Below are 21,362 nucleotides of genomic sequence, written 5' to 3'. Positions count from 1 at the left end.
ACCGCTGCACCTCTTCTCCACTGTAACATCTAGGGTTGAATCTTGATTATTTCATAGGGGAAACTCTCCCGGTGTTGATTACTTCTTGTTATTGATGCTATTGAGTGAAACCATTGAACCAAGGTTTATGTTCAGATTGTTATTCATCATCATATCACCTCTGATCATGTTCCATATGATGTCTCGTGAGTAGTTCATTTAGTTCTTGAGGACATGGGTGAAGTCTAAATGTTAGTAGTGAACTATGTTGAGTAATATTTAATGGTTTGATATTTAAGTTGTGGTGTTATTTTTCTAGTGGTGTCATGTGAACGTCAACTACATGATACTTCACCTTTATGGGCCTAGGGGAATGCATCTTGTATTCTTTTGTCTAATTGTGGGGTTGCCGGAGTGACAGCAACCTGAACCCCCGTTGGTATATCGATGCAGGAGGGATAGCAGGATCTCAGAGTTTAAGGCTGTGGTTAGATTTATCTTAATTACTTTCTTGTATTTGCGAATGCTTGCAAGGGGTTTAATCACAAGTATGTATTAGTCCTAGGAAGGGCGGTACATTAGCATAGGTTCACCCACACAACACTTATCAAAACAATGAAGATTAATCAACTATATGAAGCGAAAGCATTAGACTAAATTCCCGTGTGTCCTCAAGAACGTTTGGTCATCATAAGTAAATAAACCGGCTTGTCCTTTGTGCTAAAAAGGATTGGGCCACTCACTGCAATTATTACTCTCGCATTTTACTTACTTGTATTTTATTTATCTGCTATATCAAAACCCCCTGAATAATTGTCTGTGAGCATTTACAGTGAATCCTTCATCGAAACTGCTTGTCAACGCCTTCTGCTCCTCGTTGGGTTCGACACTCTTATTTATCGAAAGTACTACGATACACCCCATATATTTGTGGGTCATCAAGGCGTGGTAAACGTAGGTGCTGCCTACTGGTCGTTGTCGCTGACGAGGTTAATCAACTCCGGCGTCGGCCATGGAAGCTCGTACGCCGACGGCGGAGGAGGTACCGCCGTATGGGCAGGAGGCTGTGGCCATGGATCCCACGCCGGAGCAGCAGGCGAAGCGCGGTCGTTGGAACGCGTCGGCGTGGCCGGAGGAGTCGCCGGTCTCCCCTGCGCGAGCGCTGACTCGCGGAGCTGGATTGCGAGCCCGTCCCACAAAGCGAGCTCGTTGAGCTCGTCCTGCTCGCTGTTGGCCAGTGCCATGGCAATGGCCTCCTCCTCGGAAATGTCCGGCGGCTGGGTCTCCGGATCCCACGCCGGCCCGCCGTCATCGTGGTCGTACTGTGCCATGGTCACGTCCTCGTCCTCGTCGGGGTCCTCATCCTCCTGGTCGTTCTTCTTCTTCTGCGGCGATCTCGCGCTCGAAGTAGTCTACGTCGGCGAGGTAGCCAGCGAGGCGGCGCGCGTCGAACTCCGACGACCCGAATGAAATACAGTTGTAGGAGTTCAGCGTGTACGCCGGATCCTCCCGCAGATCTAGCGGCGGCGGCGCACCTCGTCCCGCCGCTCTCGCCCCTCGCGCGGCACGGGGGGAACCGGCACGCGCCTCGAGTTGAGGTACCAGCCCCCTCCCGGCAAGTTCGCGTCCGGCCATGGTACCGGCCGGTTTTCCTCCCATAGCTGTCGCGCGAAGTCTACGTGGATGTACCGACCGACCCGTGCCTTCTTGCCGGACCGCGAGCCGCTAGACTCGTGGTCGTTCTTGGTCTTGCGTAACGGCCAGCATTTCTTCCCCATGGCGTCGGTGGGGTGGATACCGTGGGATGTGGCAATGGTTTGGTCGGGGAAATGGCCGCCGGCAGCGTCCCTTTAAGAGGCTCGGACGCCATCTCGCCTTCAATGGCCTGCCACTGCAACGCTGCCTCGCTGTGCATGCTCGCGGAAGCCGAGGCGCGCCATTAACGCGGCCCTGCAAAGGCTGCAGCGCGCCGCTCGCAAGTAATGTCGCGGAAGATGATGCAGTTGTGTCCCTGCCAGGGGGGCCCGTGCGACGACCGAGCGGACACTTTGCGTGTCCGCCGAGCGTCCGCAGAGACGCAATGCTTGCGCATATTTGGGCCAGGTTTGCGTCTCTGCGGACGGCCCGGTCACTATGCGTCGCCCCGCTGGAGGTAGTGCTAGACGCATTTCCGGTCACGCCAGATACAAACGGTCGCTCAGCGTCCGTTTGCGTTGCGCCGCTGGAGATGCCCTAAAGCACTACCAGGGCCGGTCCTGAGATTTCGGTGGCCGGACGAAACTAAAATTTTGGGCCCCTTTTACTACTTTTTCTTGCATGTATGAGATGATGAAAAATAAATACTTTTAAGTATACATAACTTCAATATTCATATAAAATAATGTTTATATGATACCTTAAAATTTTCTCCGCCAATTCCTAGAAGCAAAGTCCGTGACAATGGAATCAATATCAAACTCGTCCATTAACTTTTCGTTGATGTATAGTGTTGCCAAACCAGTTAACCCCGCTTCTACAAATAAGAACAACAACTGCTAATCAAAATTTAGAACCTGAATTATAGGCGAGCATATAGTATAATTCCAAGAGAACTGCAGCGGGCGTTCTTACCTTCTATCTTAATCTAATACTAGCAAGGACAGGCGCGGCGGCACGCCGCGCCCAACCTGAACCTAAAGAATAAAGGATGCTTTAAATCATGTTAAATTACGGCTGTAATGTGGAAGGTCTGGTAGTAAACAGTAAATGTCAATGTGATGCAAAACCGCCAAGAATAAAAAGGTCAGTTCATCCTTTAGATGTGATAGTTGGAAAAAAACTACAATGTTTGTGCACAATCTGTACATTGTGAAACGCCTCAAGCCAATGCACAGACTATCTCTGCATCCTGGAGCTAGTTTCTTGCAGAACCACTCATAAATCCAATTCGAATCATCTGTATCTATCACATGTGTGCTTCTGCATTTGCACCATCACTATCTCGGGTAGTTTCAGTGTAAGGCATATGTAGACAACAAAACACCCTGAAAAAAAAGCATAAACTATTTAGTAGTTAGTCCGATCCACAACGTAAATAATTAAATATACTGGAAGTATGGGTATAGCATCGAACATACATGAAATTGTAGATTGCAGTGTATATTTCTAAAGATGGTTAGATACTTTCTGCCATACATTGTTTATTGCTTTCATAGTTGGTACACCAGATTCATCCATTGCAAGGATCTTTAAACCCATTTTAGATGTCACCCTGGAGAGATCAATGTAAAACTGTCCTTAAATAAACACATGCTTCGGCAAGTAGACACCTAATTTATCAGGTATCTAACCCTAGGTTTTGTTAACAGTCATTGCATAAAAATACAAATTGTATAGTACCCATGTCCTGCAATGTGACGAAGGGGCATTTTGTCCATGGTGCATTTAATACTATTCTGAGTATGCACACTTATTCACCTTATTACATTGAAATTTGCCTCTAAAACCTATTCTCCTAACCTTGTCTGCATATGACATGGTACCATTACATAGCCCAATGGATTTGGTGATGTTTTCCAAAAGCAACCCACTATGTGGCATCTGCATCGATAATTCAAGTATCGCATGTCAGAGTTTATGTTTAACCTTGTCTTCTTGGATTTCAACAAGATATGTTTCCTGCTTTTGTACTGGTTGACGGTGTTGGTGTGGGAAACACCAAAATTTGCTAGTTTCCAATTTAAGGGCTGGTTTCAGATTTTTTTTATTGCATTTCCCACATTGTTAGTACCACACAAACAATAGCACTCTCTGATAGGAACGAAGCATCAGAGTATTTTTCAGAGAATAAATCATCTATTGCATTTTAAAACATTGTACTTAGATCTTAAAACACTGTACTTACATCAGAGTAACAAATGGAGATGTACTTACATTTTAAAACACAAAAAAAACTCCAAAGACTAAGTCAGCAGAATATTCAACGGCTTGCCTGCAAGATGCACAACAGTGTACATACAGTTAAGAAACATACAGAGAAAACAACATTTTGGCATAATGTTGCCAAAGTCAACCAAAATTACTATTTCAGTGATATCACATTAGTCACTTTAGCTGAAGAAAAAGCGATATATAGTTTCTCAATAGATCTTATATGTTAGAGACAAACAAAAATTAAAGACTCCTGAAAATAGTAGTCAGGAGTAGTCTTTAATCATTCATCACCTCAGAAAGAGGCAGACAAATTCAGAGTGGAGATTGTATGACGGGAACAATTAAAAATTAAGAGTACTGAAAATGATAGGGAAGGGAACCTTTTATCAGCATCTGAACACATATGATTTGCTTAGACTTCGGTTTTATCCTTCTACAAAAAGGTTCTTCAAAATCCCACTATTACAAAATGATATGTAAAACAGGCTATGCTATCGCAGATATTAAAAGGATCTCTACTAAGCACTACTAAGAGATCATGTTGCAGTTTTCTCCCGGCATTGAAATAATAAATTTATCCAATGAAATAGATGGCATGCCATGAAGGCTAGTTTGGCATTTGATATTGGCAATTATCTGCTGGTCTCATGATTCCTGAAGCACATGTATCTCTATTGAGCCACTTGATGGGCAAATTCACTTGGCGAAATGTATATCCTGTGGCTTACATGCCCTTTTGTAACCGGAAGGGAATTGGGAGCCTGCTGGGCTAAGCAGCTGGAGCAGGCCGACAAACCTGTCATCTATGTCATGCTCACAGCAAAATAGTTCAGCAAACAACCACCGTTTAGAGAGCTGGCCAATAAAAAAAAGACATGAATGCAGAAGCTTCTTTTGCAATAGCGATAAAACATGTTTTCCCATTTTGTCTGTATAAGGCATGTATGGCTGGTAAGATGCAGGCTCACGTGCGTTGTTATCACAGAAAACTTCACTATAAGGTACTGTTACATAGAGGGAGATGAACTGGGCCGTCTGATACTGAGCAACCTGCTAACTTTCACCACTTCCTTTGGTGTATACCTTCTTAAGAGAGAAAGTCCAGTTGTCACTGCCATTTGAATTTCATTTCTGTTATTTGTAAAAAACAATCAATGCATTTGTTATATATTAGCTCGTTGATTTATGTTTTCTCCCTAATCTATGTCATGCTCACAGCAAAGATTTCTCTAATCCACCGAAACAATGATTGCTTGGCAATCAATTTTTATATTCCAATACTGTAAAGTGATGATCAATAAAGTAAAATTCACTGTAGTCATGTATATGTGTACAAAAGACAAATATTTCGACTAAATGACATATGTAAACATATGAGTTGACACAGTATCAAGATTAAAAATATGAATTAAAGTAACACTTTCTAAGGACCGAGGCAAATCTTTTGATACAAATGTCAGTTTTATGCCAAATAGCAACATTGATGACCATCATGAAAATGAAAAGTTCTAGGAGCCTAAATATGATAACAATGTACTGAAGATCAAGTTAACATGGAGAAAATTTATGGTTCTAATCCTAGACACTATTCTACTCTCTACAAGGGTATCTCTAAAAGATGACAAAATGAATTTTAGACGCTCATTGGAACCAGACTTGTCTAGATCTCCACATAAATATCCTTATTTATTGGGACATGGTAATCGATTCAAATTTATCAGCATGGCAAACAACAAATGTCTCTAAAATTTCTATGACATCTCACATTTTTAGTTGTCATTGAGTACATGATAAAAATATTAGTAATTAAAAAATGAAAGCCAAGCTTGAACTCCACCACTATCAACATAACATCTTTGTGGTATATCAGATTCTCCATGCATGGGCACAAGAAGGCATAAAAAGAAGATAACTAACTTACCAAATGGAGAAAGCCTGAAAGTGATGGATCATGTCCGTGCTGTCCATGCAAATAGGGTGCAATAATGGGCTCAAACTAAGGATCATTAGGTAACAATGAGAACTCAAGGTAAAAAATTCAGTGGCTCCAAAAAAACTGAACAAAGTCTTGATCTCACTTCCATGTGTTCTACACTGCAAAGCTTACAACACTAAAGATGACACCACTCATTTACTTTGTTGAGATAAGAGAAAAGGAACTAAATATCATAGAAATTAACAATCGAAAAACTAATCACACATCAAGAAAATATATGAAGAGTCCAATTTCCTTATGTAAAAGACTCTCTTCTACATATTAAAAAATAAAAAGGGAAAAGTGATATAGGGGGAAACATTCTGAACAAAATTCTTACAACGCACAGTACTTGCAAAAATTAAAATTTATAACCACTATTGTTCTCATGTTAAGGTACCATAGTTGTTGAAACCTATTGATCTAGTTCTTGAAAAATTAGTATGAAGCATCTCATTGACTGGTTTCAATGGTAGGTACACACACTGGCTACATATTATTCCGGCTGAACCTCTATTGCACACTAAGCAGTGACATCAAGCCATGAAGGAAACTAAAAGTTTGAGTTTTCGTTAGATATTTTCAGAGATCTTTCATTTGTCCAACTGTAGATATGACAGCTAGCTTCAACTAAAGCTTGATCAAAAAAGCATGTCAAACCGCAATGGTACACCCTACCCTGAAACCAGCAGGCACTTCTCCCACAGTATCACAATAGGAGTCGGCACATGTTTCTACCGGTCTAAACAATTCACCAACAATACCAGATGAACAATTTCCAGATATCAAAAGTGGAGGTGTTGCACTGAACCTTCTACTTTACCCGTCCAGGGGTAAATTAGAAAGAACATCAAATTAGCACTATACATGTAAATATAGCAATCTTTATTGGATATATGTTAAGTTACTTCTCTAGAAAAAAATCTACTTTTAACATGTACGAAAGACCGGATGCAACTTGCTGAATATTCACCAGACAGTCACAAAGAAAATTGGGCGCTGAACTTGAGTTCCTTTGAATACGAACAAAACCAAGTCACATTCAGTACAAAATATATGGGAGTGCGATATGATATGTTCCAACCTGATCTCTAATTCTCTATCTTGCCTTGCACTGGACGAAGGGCCTGCAAGGTACTATATGCGGACTCAACGAACAGTAAGTACAGATGCAGGAATGGGCCAAACAACAGCTGAAGGATCAATCTTGGCTAGTGGATGTATACCTAGCTTGGTCCAAACATTGGGGCAACTGAAGAAAACCTGCAAGGGTTGTAGTTGGAGCACCTTACCGTAGCCCACGAGAGGAGCTCTGGTGTGGCGTCCGTCGGTGGCGAACAGATAAATGTGAATGGTTAACCAAATAAAGCGGCCACGACCCTGTCTACTACCTGACTTACCACGCCTCGAACACGCACTGCTCAACCGGCAGGTACAGATGAAGGATGAAACTTATCAACCTGCAGGTACAGAAATGTTCTCAGAAGATTGTAGCAAGCTGAGTTGTTTATCTGAGGTTTTAATCCCTAAATGAAAATTGACTGTGGCAGGTACAGATGAAGGGATGAAACCGATCAACCTGCAGGTACTTTAGTTTCAGTTTTTACAACTTAAGTTTTGCATGCAGTAGCTTATCTTGACAAAGCAAATGACCGAAATTTATTAAAAGGAGGCAAATCAGGCTACTGCACACAATGGGTCAGACCAGAGAAGTCATTTCACTATAGAACTTACTTGGCTTAGGATGAGAAAATCAAGAAAAGTAAGGTGTCTTGTATAACCGAGTAGTCTGCAGCTGTACTCTTTCGTAGGAAAACTAAGGCCGAGAATTGACAAACGAAACTTGCCTTCATATCCCATCAGAATCTCCTTGAGCCGTAGCTGCAAATTTTGCACCGCCAGAGTCGATTCGACCTTAAATCAGATAAGAATCAACTTTGTCAGTTCATGGACATATGTTAGAGAATATGCATCGTCTTGATGCAAATATGGCTAGAACGCTCGCTTGCCGCTTTTTTTACGGTGTACCTTGAGTACGACCTCCATGGCGTCGGAGATGAACCCGAACCACCCACTACTCTTCTTCACCGCCTGGTAGGGCGAAGCGTGGGCGCTCCCGGTCACCACCTCCTGGCTCTGCTCTGACCATGTCGTGTGTGGAGGCACGGCGCCGCACTGGTAGAAGACCATAACCAACATGGTCGGCGGCGCGGCAGAGAGAAAAATAAGAAATATGCGCAAGATGTAGATTCCTCGACCTCGGGTTCTCGCACCTCCAGCGGCGGTCGTCGACATTCCACCTCCGCCGTGCGCTCGTCCTGCGCCTCCGCCGCCTCCTCGCCGGCAAACCGACCACAACCACGCGCGCGCCCCAAACTTCCAGCGCAAACCGACCACCACAGCTCCGGCGCCTCCACCGCGCGGCCGCTGGCAGACCCACCTCCACGGCCTCCTACCCCTTCTCCATCACGCCGCTGGCATCGCAGCTAGGGACGTGGGCGAGGCTGTCGACGCGCGGGAGTCCCGGCAGGAGTCGGCGCGCAGGAGTGCCGTCCGGTGGCGGCGGCGCAACAGGTTCTTGCCTTCGTGGTTGGTAGGGGCGTGCGGGAGGTGGCTATCCTGGGATGAATGGCAAGTTCGTCGCCGGCAGGAGAGGCTTGTGGAGGAAATTGGGGATGAGTGGAGAGAGAAAGAGGAAAACAAGAAGCCAGATGCCATGATGCGGTGGAGTCTGGGAAATAGGAAGCGCCGCTTTGACTCACTGGTCGCTGGTCCAACACGTGAAAAATACAGGAGACAAAAGCAGACACGCACTCAGGACATGACGCACCATAGATTGGGAAACTAAAATGCTACATCCACACCCAGCCAGAAGTAAGATCAGAAGAGACCAGAGAAAAGGACCAACGAAAAATGCAAGAGGATACCAGAAATGCACACAAGAAAAATAGAGCAGGAATGTACTACAAAATCACATACGTGTCAACCTATCCTTAACCCAAAACAAAATTCAAAAATTGGAGAAAAATGAAGTCAGTTGCTCTTTAATATAGTAGTTATGCAGATTGGATGATTGCCTGATTGACGACGGCCGGACTGGGACTGCAACTGCGACGGTCACTGGCCGGCGGACTAGCAGGCAGCACCGTAGTCCGTAGGAGGGCAACAGTTAGCAGATCATCTCACGGTCGGTCGCGAGCGGTGAGAGCGAGGGCAGGAACCAGATGGCCTGGGAGATAGCCACGAACCGCGAGAGGGCAAGCAGGGAATCGAGGCGTCGGGCTCGGGAAAATTGGCGATGTTTCACATATCGATAGATGGAAAGGATTTCAGGTGCCGACTCAAGTCGTGGCGACCAGCCGGTTTGGAAACCAATAGGAAAAAGAAAAGGTCCAACTGTAGACCAAGCCCATCTAAAATCGTAAATCTGCTGTTTTTTTCTGCAATGTATAGTAAGCCTATACAGAAAATATGGACCCCCAATTTTTTTGGGCCCGGGGCGGCCTCCCCGCTAGACCCTCCCCATGGCCGGCCCTGAGCACTACTCCCTCCGGCCATAAATAAGTGTATATGCGGGTTTTCAAGACAATTATTAAGTGGGGTGAAAAATGCATTAAGGGCAACCCAACGCTACACCCTGTATCGTATCTTAATGTTCCATGTCAGATCTTTTGCTTAGGTGGAATGCTAATTAAGATGAGAGAGGAGACGAACCTATCTGTTTTCGATACGTATCTTATTTACAGCCCCGAGGCTAATTTATTTCCCGTCCAATCCGGGTGAATCCTATACACCGACCAAGTCGGTGCTTACCAAGCACCGCACATGTAGCGATCCGACCCGGTATGGGTTGAATCTCTGTGCTTAATAGTGCTAGTCCCTGGATCAATCGCTAGCACACACAGTTTAAGATGTAATACCAAGAAACAAAGGTCTTTATTACATCGCATGATCCAGTAATTACAAAGTAAACAGTACAAATTGCATAGCCCGAAGCTAGCATTATATCAGAGTTTACAACGAAACATATCAGTATGGAGTCCTTCATCTTCATGTGCCACAGGCGAGCATGTCGAGTATATACTCGTAACCCTAACCATCGAACCTCACTCGTTCATCAAAATATCTGCAACATAAAACGTTGCAGCCACGCAGGGTCAATACATTTGGAATTGTATTGGCGAATATCACTAGAGACTTATAACAAACCTATCAAGTACATTTTCAAGGCGAGGGTTCCAACTTTTATTTTGCACAAAGCAATCATATTATCATCCTAGTTTTTATCCCAGCGATTTTAATCTCCGAACTACTATAGTGCACATGGGAGTAGGCCAAGCTCAGGCCTCTACCATGTTAATCTCCTTTCTTTCATTACACATGCTGGTAAGTCAGGTTCAATACCCTTACCATGTTAATCTCCACTCCATTAGTGTACATGTCAGTAAGTCAGGCTCTACACCCTTACCATGTCACTCATCACCAGTGTACATGTCAGTAAGTCTGGCTCAACACCCTTACCATGCCACTCACCACCAGTGAACATGTCAGTAAGTCAGGCTCAACGCCCTTACCATGCCACTCTCCCATCAACTAGTGTACATGTCAGTAAGTCAGGCTTTCTGCCCTTACCATGCCACTCGACCTATACATGTCAGTAAGTCCGGCTCAAAGCCCTTACCATGTCGGTCGACCTACAACCTTCTCAAGTACTATTCATATCGGCCTCAATTCATCCAATAATTGTTTTGTCGACTCAAAACTAACCTTTCAACTAATACATATCCATGACATGATATTCCACCCACTTGTAAAGTAAGCGTATCCAAGCAATCAAACATAGGTTGACGAGCAATGAATCCAATCATAATAAACATATGGCTATCCTGTGCGGGTTTCATAGCAATAGCACACAATCCATCAATAACAATCCTACACATGTACTTGTACTAAAATCCTACTGCACATATAGGAAAACAATAGATCTGTTATGATCAAAAGTTCAACTTGCCTTATTTGTCGTTGTCGTTCGCACTCTCTTTACAATAACAGACGTTACACACCGCACGATCTAGATGATAAAATAATCACAATAAATATCCAGAGAGCACAAACGGAGAAAACACATAACAAAGTAATGCATGCATGCTCTCAAAATAATTTAGGTTTGAAACTACTTTATAGGAAATTGTTTATTCAATAGCAAATTCAAAAAGGCATTTTAATACAAACTGGGAATTTATGCAAAAAAAATAATTTCGAAAATCACAAATAAGTATTCTGGTGTATGGGAGATTTCATTATATTTAATTTGCGACTGGAATCAACTTAAGATCATTTATATAATTTAAAATATAGTAAAAATACTTTAAACACTATTATTAATTTGAAAAATCCTTAAGTTACGTGATATCTCAAATTAACAGTACCAAGTTGTGCTTATCATTTTTCTGAATCCAACGCTATATTATTTGCTAAATTCCGAGTTACGAAAAAATATATATGATTTTTACAAGGTTAAACATTTCACAGACCTTTTATAATTTTGTCCGAAAAGTGGTCAGAAAGAGTTTCTCGGATGGAGAAACTTTCTACACGAAAGTTACAGAGAATTCAATTACGAACTCAATGCAAAAGGAATCATCTAAAACGGAGCTATAGATTATTTGTTATGAATTTTACAAGATTAAACATGTCGCGGTTAAATTTTGATGTTGTACGAAAAGTTGTCCGGAAAAGTTTATCGGATGGAAATTCTCTCTACAGAAAGGTCGTAGAAAATTTAATTATAAACTCAATGAAAGAAGAATCATTGAGAACCGATCTCTAAATTTGAAGATACGAATTTTCAAAGTTTAGACGTGAGCTAGCACATTTTAGATCGATTCGGTCACAGGCCAAAGCACACGTCGGGCGTGAAAGAATAAAGAATAGGATCCTAAATCGATGCACTTAACATGAATCTACGGTTTTAGATCTCACGGTCTACATGCTAGTGCCTTGATTAGTCAATTATTAGTCAAATTGTAAAACAAAAGAACTGGCTCACGGTGGCAGAACACGGCGGCGAGCCGGGCATTCAGGTCGTCGTCAATATAGGGATCCCGCGGTCTGGGGATGTAGAGGACCGGGTGCGGCTTGATGTTGGGAACTCGAAGGCGTGGTCGTGATGCTCGTGTTCTTCCTGGAACTGCGAGTAGAGGCGGCCGGAGATCGACGAGCGACAGCGCGCTTCAGGTGATGATGTCGACGGCGTCATGATGCGAAATAAAAGGAAAACACGGCATCAAAGGGTGCGCGAGAAGCAGGGGATCAAGAATAGACCAAAAGTTGTGGTAGAGTCACCTTCGTCGGAATCGACGTCGTGGTTGTCGAGATGAACTGCGGTGAAGAAACCCTGCGGAATGGCGGCGCGATTTTTAGGGTTTCAAAGGAGAAATACGGAGGATAAACAGAGGTATTTTCGTGGCAAGGGAACAACGATATCCGAACGAAATCGGCGATGAAATCGGTATTTTCCCGTGTCAGTTAGAACACGTACGCGCTCTGGTCTTTGGCTTGGAGGTTGGGGATTATTATGCGGGCCCCACGCGTCAGAGAAAGAAAAACAAAAATAGAGGAAGACATGGGTTGCACTAGGAAACGTGAGGCTGCGCTGCCTCGCTCGCGTGCGCGGGCTGGCCTCAGGCTTGCGTGAGCGCCTGGCTGGTTCCTTTTCTTTTTATTCCTTTTTTGTTTTCTGTCTTAATTTTTAGAATTTGTTTTAGACATCTAAACTAACTTAAGTAAAACCTGTAAAATTTATAAAAAAAATTAACAGTTAAATAGTGCATTTTGGAATACTTTTTCAGTCCAATATAAAAATACAAAAGTAGACTTAATGCACTTGTCGTATAAGCTATTTAGGAAAAAAACAAGAAACATAATTTAGATTTATTAAAATCAAACGATTAAAATATTTCCCGAAACTGAAACTTTGGCATGTTTTATTTCAAACGTGGATTTTGATATTGAAGTTAAAATGACTTGGTTGACTTTATAAAACTAATATTGGACAAAACCAAATTACAAAAATATTATTATGCATATATTGGACAAAACCAAATTACAAAAATATTATTATGCATACAACGCTTTATATGGCTATTGAGCAAAAGCAAAAATAGGCTTTAAGTTATTTTGGGAAAAACAAATTTGTCAACATTTTGAAAACTAAACCTTCGGATATTTTCTTGTAGAGCCATTTGGCAAACTTTCAAACTGACTATGTTTAAAGAGAAAACCAAAATCGAGTAGTTTGAAACCCACTTCACAGGGTTAAGAAAACAATTCTAATTTTTTAGTTTCTTCTAAAATCAAAAAAAATATAGCATATGGATTATATTTTCCCCTTTGAATCAAGTCCTCAAAGTTTTTTTTCATTCATAATTTTCAACAAAGTCAAGCAATTCAATCAACTTAAATTATTAATTTTTACATTCCAAAATTTGGAATTTTTGGGATGTTACAGACTACCACCCTTAAAAGGAATCTCGTCCTCGAGATTCGAGAAAAGCTAGCAAGAAAGATGGGTTTTGGATATGTGGGGTGGCTACCACCCTGAAAAGAAAATTCTGAAGGTAGTATTAGGTGTTGGGTTTAGACTAATCTCTTCTTGGATATGACTTGGCACATCCGAGGATATGACTTGACACGATGTCATCTTTGGAAAAGATATACGACTTATGGCTTCTGGGTTAAAATCGAATAGGCGAATATTGATTCACATATAGTGAACCACATATCACTTCCAGGGGATTTTTAGTAGGCCTTTTCTCATGGTTGGGTTTGCTAATCCATATAGGATGGTGGTTGATCTAATTTTGACAATCAGGGGTCACTCTTTAGGTCAATCCGGAGGCCAAGATAGTGAAAACATCATGACATCCTTCATCTTTTGCTTCTTGGTGTCTTCGACAGCTTTCCACCACTCTTCATCTAGCGATAGATCTTCAAACTAGACGTAGTCCTACGCTTGGCAGCACTTGCCCACTATAAGGGTATAATATTTATCCACCCTAGGGTTTTGGCTTATTCGCCGACATCTCTTGTGTAGGTATTTCTCTCTAGATTCGCAAAGTCAATATTACGAAAGCGAATAATAAGAGTAGTAGGAATGGTGATCAATCCATCCTCACCCAGATTATTACTCTGTATTTGATTTATTGAATCTCGCATTCTAACACTTGGTCAACCTTACAAGTTTGATAAAATTTCTATGGAGAATTGAATCAATGTTTCAATCCCCATTATTGAATTGTTTTGAAAATACCTCTATCGATCCCTAGCTAGGGTTTTGCGGAACTCTTACTCTACTCTTCTTCATCTTGATAGGAAATATCAAGGTTGTTTTCACTACTGTTGTATACAATGGCGAGTTGCCGAGAAAACATTCTCTGGGTTGGGTATAGATGAGAATAGATAGAAAGATTCTACAGAAGATTCCTACCCAAACACATCAGATCAAGGCAATCATCTTACAAACAACATCTAACAAGCATCAAGAAACATGTTTCAAACACAAACAAACTAGTATGGTCATACCTCAATTTGGTAAGATCAATACTTTGTTACTCTATCGTTGATTCACTAAAAGAAAACTAATGGTGGTATAGTCTATTTCTATATTGGATGCATCAAGTTTCTATTCTACTCCTTCGTCGGTGTATCTTCGTGTATTGTGTAGTCGGCATCAAAGTTTTTCTTCAAGTTCTTCATTGGTCTTCCTTGAAGATGCATCATGCCGAGTCGAATAATAACATATGAAGCATCGGTCTTCACACTTAAGGGACATGGTCATCATCAGTCCTTGCTTGATGGATTTCAAGAATTAGGCCATCTAGGTAAGAGGAAATTATTTCGAAGGTGAAATAGATGAGAATACAAGAAGTTCAAAATACAAGATCTTTTTAATAAAAACTGGACTAGATAAATTTTTCATCCTAAGGTCTTCCTATTACTATTCCAAACCTAGGGTAACGAACCTACAGTCAACACAATGCTCTGATACCATCTGTAGCGATCCGACCCGGTATGGGTTGAATCTCTGTGCTTAATAGTGCTAGTCCCTGGATCAATCGCTAGCACACACAGTTTAAGATGTAATACCAAGAAACAAAGATCTTTATTACATCGCATGATCCAGTAATTACAAAGTAAACATTACAAATTGCATAGCCCTAAGCTAGCATTATATCAGAGTTTACAACGAAACATATCAGTATGGAGTCCTTCGTCTTCATGTGCCACAGGCGAGCATGTCGAGTATATACTCGTAACCCTAACCATCGAACCTCACTCGTTCATCAAAATATCTGCAACATAAAACATTGCAGCCACGCAGGGTCAATACATTTGGAATTGTATTGGCGAATATCACTAGAGACTTATAACAAACCTATCAAGTACATTTTCAAGGCGAGGGTTCCAACTTTTATTTTGCACAAAGCAATCATATTATCATCCTAGTTTTTATCCCAGCGATTTTAATCTCCGAACTCCTATAGTGCACATGGGAGTAGGCCAAGCTCAGGCCCCTACCATGTTAATCTCCTTTCTTTCATTACACATGCTGGTAAGTCAGGTTCAATACCCTTACCATGTTAATCTCCACTCCATTAGTGTACATGTCAGTAAGTCAGGCTCTACACCCTTACCATGTCACTCATCACCAGTGTACATGTCAGTAAGTCTGGCTCAACACCCTTACCATGCCACTCACCACCAGTGAACATGTCAGTAAGTCAGGCTCAACGCCCTTACCATGCCACTCTCCCATCAACTAGTGTCATGTCAGTAAGTCAGGCTTTCTGCCCTTACCATGCCACTCGACCTATACATGTCAGTAAGTCCGGCTCAAAGCCCTTACCATGTCGGTCGACCTACAACCTTCTCAAGTACTATTCATATCGGCCTCAATTCATCCAATAATTGTTTTGTCGACTCAAAACTAACCTTTCAACTAATACATATCCATGACATGATATTCCACCCACTTATAAAGTAAGCGTATCCAAGCAATCAAACATAGGTTGACGAGCAATGAATCCAATCATAATAAACATATGGCTATCCTGCGCGGGTTTCATAGAAATAGCACACAATCCATCAATAACAATCCTACACATGTACTTGTACTAAAATCCTACTGCACATATAGGAAAACAATAGATCTGTTATGATCAAAAGTTCAACTTGCCTTATTTGTCGTTGTCGTTCGCACTCTCTTTACAATAACAGACGTTACACACCGCACGATCTAGATAATAAAATAATCACAATAAATATCCAGAGAGCACAAACGGAAAAAACACATAACAAAGTAATGCATGCATGCTCTCAAAATAATTTAGGTTTGAAACTACTTTATAGGAAATTGTTTATTCAATAGCAAATTCAAAAAGGCATTTTAATACAAACTAGGAATTTATGCAAAAAAAAATAATTTCAAAAACCACAAATAAGTATTATGGTGTATGGGAGATTTCATTATATTTAATTTGTGACTGGAATCAACTTAAGATCATTTATATAATTTAAAATATAGTGAAAATACTTTAAACACTATTATTAATTTGAAAAATCCTTAAGTTACGTGATATCTCAAATTAACAGTACCAAGTTGTGCTTATCATTTTTCTGAATCCAACGCTATATTATTTGCTAAATTCCGAGTTACGAAAATATATATATGATTTTTACAAGGTTAAACATTTCACGGACCTTTTATAATTTTGTCCGAAAAGTGGTCAGAAAGAGTTTCTCGGATGGAGAAACTTTCTACTCGAAAGTTACAGAGAATTCAATTACGAACTCAATGCAAAAGGAATCATCTAAAACGGAGCTATAGATTATTTGTTATGAATTTTACAAGATTAAACATGTCGCGGTTAAATTTTGATGTTGTACGAAAAGTTGTCCGGAAAAGTTTATCGGATGGAAATTCTCTCTACAGAAAGGTCGTAGAAAATTTAATTATAAACTCAATGAAAGAAGAATCATTGAGAACCGATCTCTAAATTTGAAGATACGAATTTTCAAAGTTTAGACGTGAGCTAGCACATTTTAGATCGATTCGGTCACAGGCCAAAGCACACGTCGGGCGTGAAAGAATAAAGAATAGGATCCTAAATCGATGCACTTAACATGAATCTACGGTTTTAGATCTCACGGTCTACATGCTAGTGCCTTGATTAGTCAATTATTAGTCAAATTGTAAAACAAAAGAACTGGCTCACGGTGGCAGAACACGGCGGCGAGCCGGGCATTCAGGTCGTCGTCAATATAGGGATCCCGCGGTCTGGGGATGTAGAGGACCGGGTGCGGCTTGATGTTGGGAACTCGAAGGCGTGGTCGTGATGCTCGTGTTCTTCCTGGAACTGCGAGTAGAGGCGGCCGGAGATCGACGAGCGACAACGCGCTTCAGGTGATGATGTCGATGTCGTCATGATGCGAAATAAAAGGAAAACACGGCATCAAAGGGTGCGCGAGAAGCAGGGGATCAAGAATAGACCAAAAGTTGTGGTAGAGTCACCTTCGTCGGAATCGACGTCGTGGTTGTCGAGATGAACTACGGCGAAGAAACCCTGCGGAATGGCGGCGCGATTTTTAGGGTTTCAAAGGAGAAATACGGAGGATAAACAGAGGTATTTTCGTGGCAAGGGAACAACGATATCCGAACGAAATCGGCGATGAAATCGGTATTTTCCCGTGTCAGTTAGAACACGTACGCGCTCTGGTCTTTGGCTTGGAGGTTGGGGATGATTATGCGGGCCCCACGCGTCAGAGGAAGAAAAACAAAAATAGAGGAAGACATGGGTTGCACTGGGAAACGTGAGCCTGCGCTGCCTCGCTCGCGTGCGCGGGCTGGCCTCAGGCTTGCGTGAGCGCCTGGCTGGTTCCTTTTCTTTTTATTCCTTTTTTGTTTTCTGTCTTAATTTTTAGAATTTGTTTTAGACATCTATACCTAATCTATACCTAATAATAAAGGAGCTAACGTTTCCTTGGTTTGGTCCGTCTAACCAAAATTTCTGCCAAAATTTTCGTCCAACTTTTCATTAGATGGATTTACCCTCCCACCAAATTCCATATTACGGCAAAGTGCCATGTACCGATTCGTTTTGTTTGTTTTGTTTCTTGTTTTGGTCAACACGGTAGTCCGTGGGGCTGCAGCAGACGGAGCTACTGGTAATGCCCAGCTCGGCATGTCCCACGGCGAAACTGCCCAGCTTGACGGCACGGAGGTGCAGAGCCGCGTGGAACACGCCGTTGACGGCGTCAGGCAGACGGTCCAGCAGCGCAGCCAGCTCCTCCGTCCGCTTCTCCACCTCCCGCGCCGCGGCGCGCGCCGCCGCCTTATCGTCCCCAGCATCTTGGGCTTCGGTGCTGCCTTCGAGGAGCGCCGCGAGCTTGTCGACGGCCTTGTCCACGGCGTCCACCTCGCTGGTGTTGCCGTCGGCGAGGACGGCGAGCTGGCTAGCGAGCACGTTGAGGGGCTCCGCCCACGGGAGGTCACCGGAGACGAGGAGGGGGAAGGAGCCGGAATCGTCCACGGCGTCCACCTCGCTGGTGTTGGCATCGGCGAGGACGGCGAGCTAGGTGGCAAGCGCGTTGAGGGGCTCCGCCCACGAGAGGTCGCCGGAGACGAGGAGGGGGAAGGAGCCGGAATTGAGCTTCTCGTCGCCGAGGATGGTGGCCGCGGCCGTCGCGGCGAGCGAAGAGACCGCGTTGACGGCAAGGAGGACGCGGAGGCGCCGGCGAGCCGTGACGCGGGCGCAGCGCCGGTCCTATGTTTTTGGGGGCCCTGGGCGAGATTAAAATTTCGGGCCTTAATAGAGACACCACGATAGTAATAATGAATATATACGTAAAAAATATGTCCTCAATAACATTTAAATGCATCCAAACACAGTAGCATATGTAATAATTTATACATATTACCTTAAAATTTTCTTGTAACATTTTCTTGATGCGAAGTCACTCATTATTTGGATTTACCAAAGCACCGGCATTAGCCCTGAAAAAATTGTGAATATCTCCTCTATGTGATTGTATCAAGGCAGCCACCTCTTTTGCTCTTTTCCTTTCAGCGTGACCAGATGGACCCTTTCTCAAGGAAGACGACATCAACAAGACGACGAGTCGACGAACTGATCATCAAAAATTTAGAATTAGAGAAAATAACTTTGAAATAAAAGAGTGTGTTACATGAGGAAATAACTTTGAAATAAAAGAGTGTGTTACATGAGTAGTCGCTGTTACCCGCGGACGGCGGACGGGTCGCTGTTACCCGCGGACGGCGGACGGGCGGAGGGCGATTGGATTTGGATCTTTGATCGGTGCGGCAGCCGAACTGTGCTGTGCGCGGGAGATCGCTGATCGGTCGCACCGTCGCAGGAAGATGGCGTCGTAGGCAGGGAACAGAACAAGCAAGCAGCAGGAGATTGATCTCCCTAGATCGATGGATCAATTTCAGATCGTCAGGGAAGAGAACAAGCAGCAGGAGATGCATGCCGATGAAACGACGAGGTTAAGTCGTGAAGAAAAGGCCGTGAACTCTCAATCAAGGCTGCGTCCTGCGTGGAATACGAAGCAAAATACGGAAGTAGCTAATTAATCCCTTGCGTCTCCCTAGATCGATCAAGTCATGTCGTTAATATTTAGTCTTCAGTCAGGCACGGTCACGCAGCTGAGCTGAGCATAGTTAGATAGGGAACATATATATACGTACATGTATTTAGGATCGGGCCCTCAGATTTTTTGGGCCCTGGGCGGCCGCACACCCTGCCCACCCACTAGGGCCGGCCCTGCGCGGGCGGCGATGGCGTTGCAGGCGTCGAGGAGCGCGACGCCCGCATCGAGGTGGGCGGCGACGGCGGCAGACGCGGCGCCCCCCTAGCCGGCGGCGGAGGAGAGCGCGGGCGCGACGTCCTCGAGCGTGGCCATGAGGAGGTCGGCCAGACGCAACAGCGCCGCGAGCGGGGAGGATGGCAAGGGCAGCATGCTCCCGAGGCGCGCAGTGAGGGCGGCGTCGAAGCGGGAGACCACCCCCCGGTGCCGCGGGCGTCGGCCCCTCGGACCGAGCTCACCAAGCTGGGCGTTGTGCTCTGTCGCTCTCTGTGTTCCGCGGGTGCCGCGCGCGACGCCCTGCGGCTCCTCTTCACAAGCAGGTTCAGGTAGCAACTCTGCTCTGCTCGGTGTTCTTTCTTCCTGATGCATATCTTGTACTTCTAATGTTTGCTACATCCTGTACTAATATGCTCTTGTTTGTGCAGGTGTTGGTTGTGTGCGAGCCATGAACCGTGGCAATGGCAAAGGCGGCGCGAGGAACGGTACGATGCTGGAGCTGCAACTGAACCTGTCGCCGCCGGTGATGATGGATGTGGACGGCGGCCACGGCCACGACGACAGCGGGTCGTCCTCGCCGAGCTCCTACGTGTCGTCGGATGGCAGCCCCGGAAGCAAGTAGCCGATGGTGATCGGGGCCTGCACGCGGTGCCTCGTGTACTGCATGGTGGAGAAGGACTTCCCCACCTGCATCAACTGCAAGCAGCCCTGCCTCGTGGACCTCCTCCAGCAGGGGGCGCCGGCGCCTCCGCGGACGGCGAGAAGAAGCGCGGCAGGCGCAAGTGAAGACCTCCCGCAAGTGAAGACCGTGGTGCGGGCGCGTGCCTGTTATACGTCCTAGCTTAGCATACACCATACGTCCTAGCTTAGCTCTCCAGGCCAATCAGTTATGACCATAGTTATTCCATCTCCTTCAAATTGTTGTCATCTTTCACCGTGCTGTAAGTATCAAAGTAGATGAGATGTACACGTAGTCTAGATTGGAAGCAGAATATGTGTTGTAGTGCTATAATAGTGAATTATGTGATTGTGCTCAAAACTCATTAATTACAAAAAAAACTTTTCTGTTATTTCAGGAATTTGAATTCAACGTTGAATCAACCATTGTTGATGATTTTGATAATAGGCGTATAAAAAGACGATGTTCTAAAACATGTGTTTAGATTATCCATTGTCATCTCTTACCATCTCCACCGTATCTATCGTTTCGGAATGTTCTAACTCTGTTAGTTCAGAATTGATGAATGAAAAACCATTGCCTCCATCACCATAGAAGTTGGCCTTATCTCCAATTTCAGCGAAAGATGATAGATATATAATAATACTTTAACATATGACTATCTCTCGGAAGGTAAAATATTGCATTGTTTATGTATGTGTATTTATTCACAACTGTTTTTTGTTTTCTATTTTAAGCTTAATATATTTTTTCGCCGCAAAGAATGCGCAAGATCGGCCCTAAGAATAATAAAGGAGGATTGCTTTCCTCATTCAACACTTTTTTGGACCAATTTACCCTCCCACCAAATCGCATAATACATCCTGTTGCCACAATAACGGTTCACCATCCCGCCAGCCGGAAAAAAAAACCTTCCGTCGTTTCCTTTACGGC

At 43.6% G+C, this 21,362-nt stretch overlaps 1 long non-coding RNA gene and 1 pseudogene across 1 annotated transcript; one reads left to right on the top strand and one right to left on the bottom strand.

Annotated features, from left to right (window-relative positions):
* Window positions 1-9,693: 9,693 nt before the first annotated feature.
* On the bottom strand, window positions 9,694-12,431 carry LOC139835189 (uncharacterized). Its single transcript, XR_011750932.1, has 3 exons — window positions 11,916-12,431; window positions 10,878-10,937; window positions 9,694-9,992 (listed from the first exon to the last, which is right to left on the bottom strand). It is a non-coding gene; the product is annotated as an uncharacterized lncRNA (long non-coding RNA).
* A 7,304-nt stretch (window positions 12,432-19,735) lies between these two features.
* Window positions 19,736-20,778, top strand: LOC127328746 (protein GL2-INTERACTING REPRESSOR 2-like; annotated as a pseudogene).
* The last annotated feature ends 584 nt before the right edge of the window (window positions 20,779-21,362 follow it).

The sequence above is a fragment of the Lolium perenne genome, chromosome 2 (assembly GCF_019359855.2).
Source record: "Lolium perenne isolate Kyuss_39 chromosome 2, Kyuss_2.0, whole genome shotgun sequence".
Taxonomy (NCBI): domain Eukaryota; kingdom Viridiplantae; phylum Streptophyta; class Magnoliopsida; order Poales; family Poaceae; genus Lolium; species Lolium perenne.
This window is presented reverse-complemented; position numbering and strand designations above follow the sequence as displayed.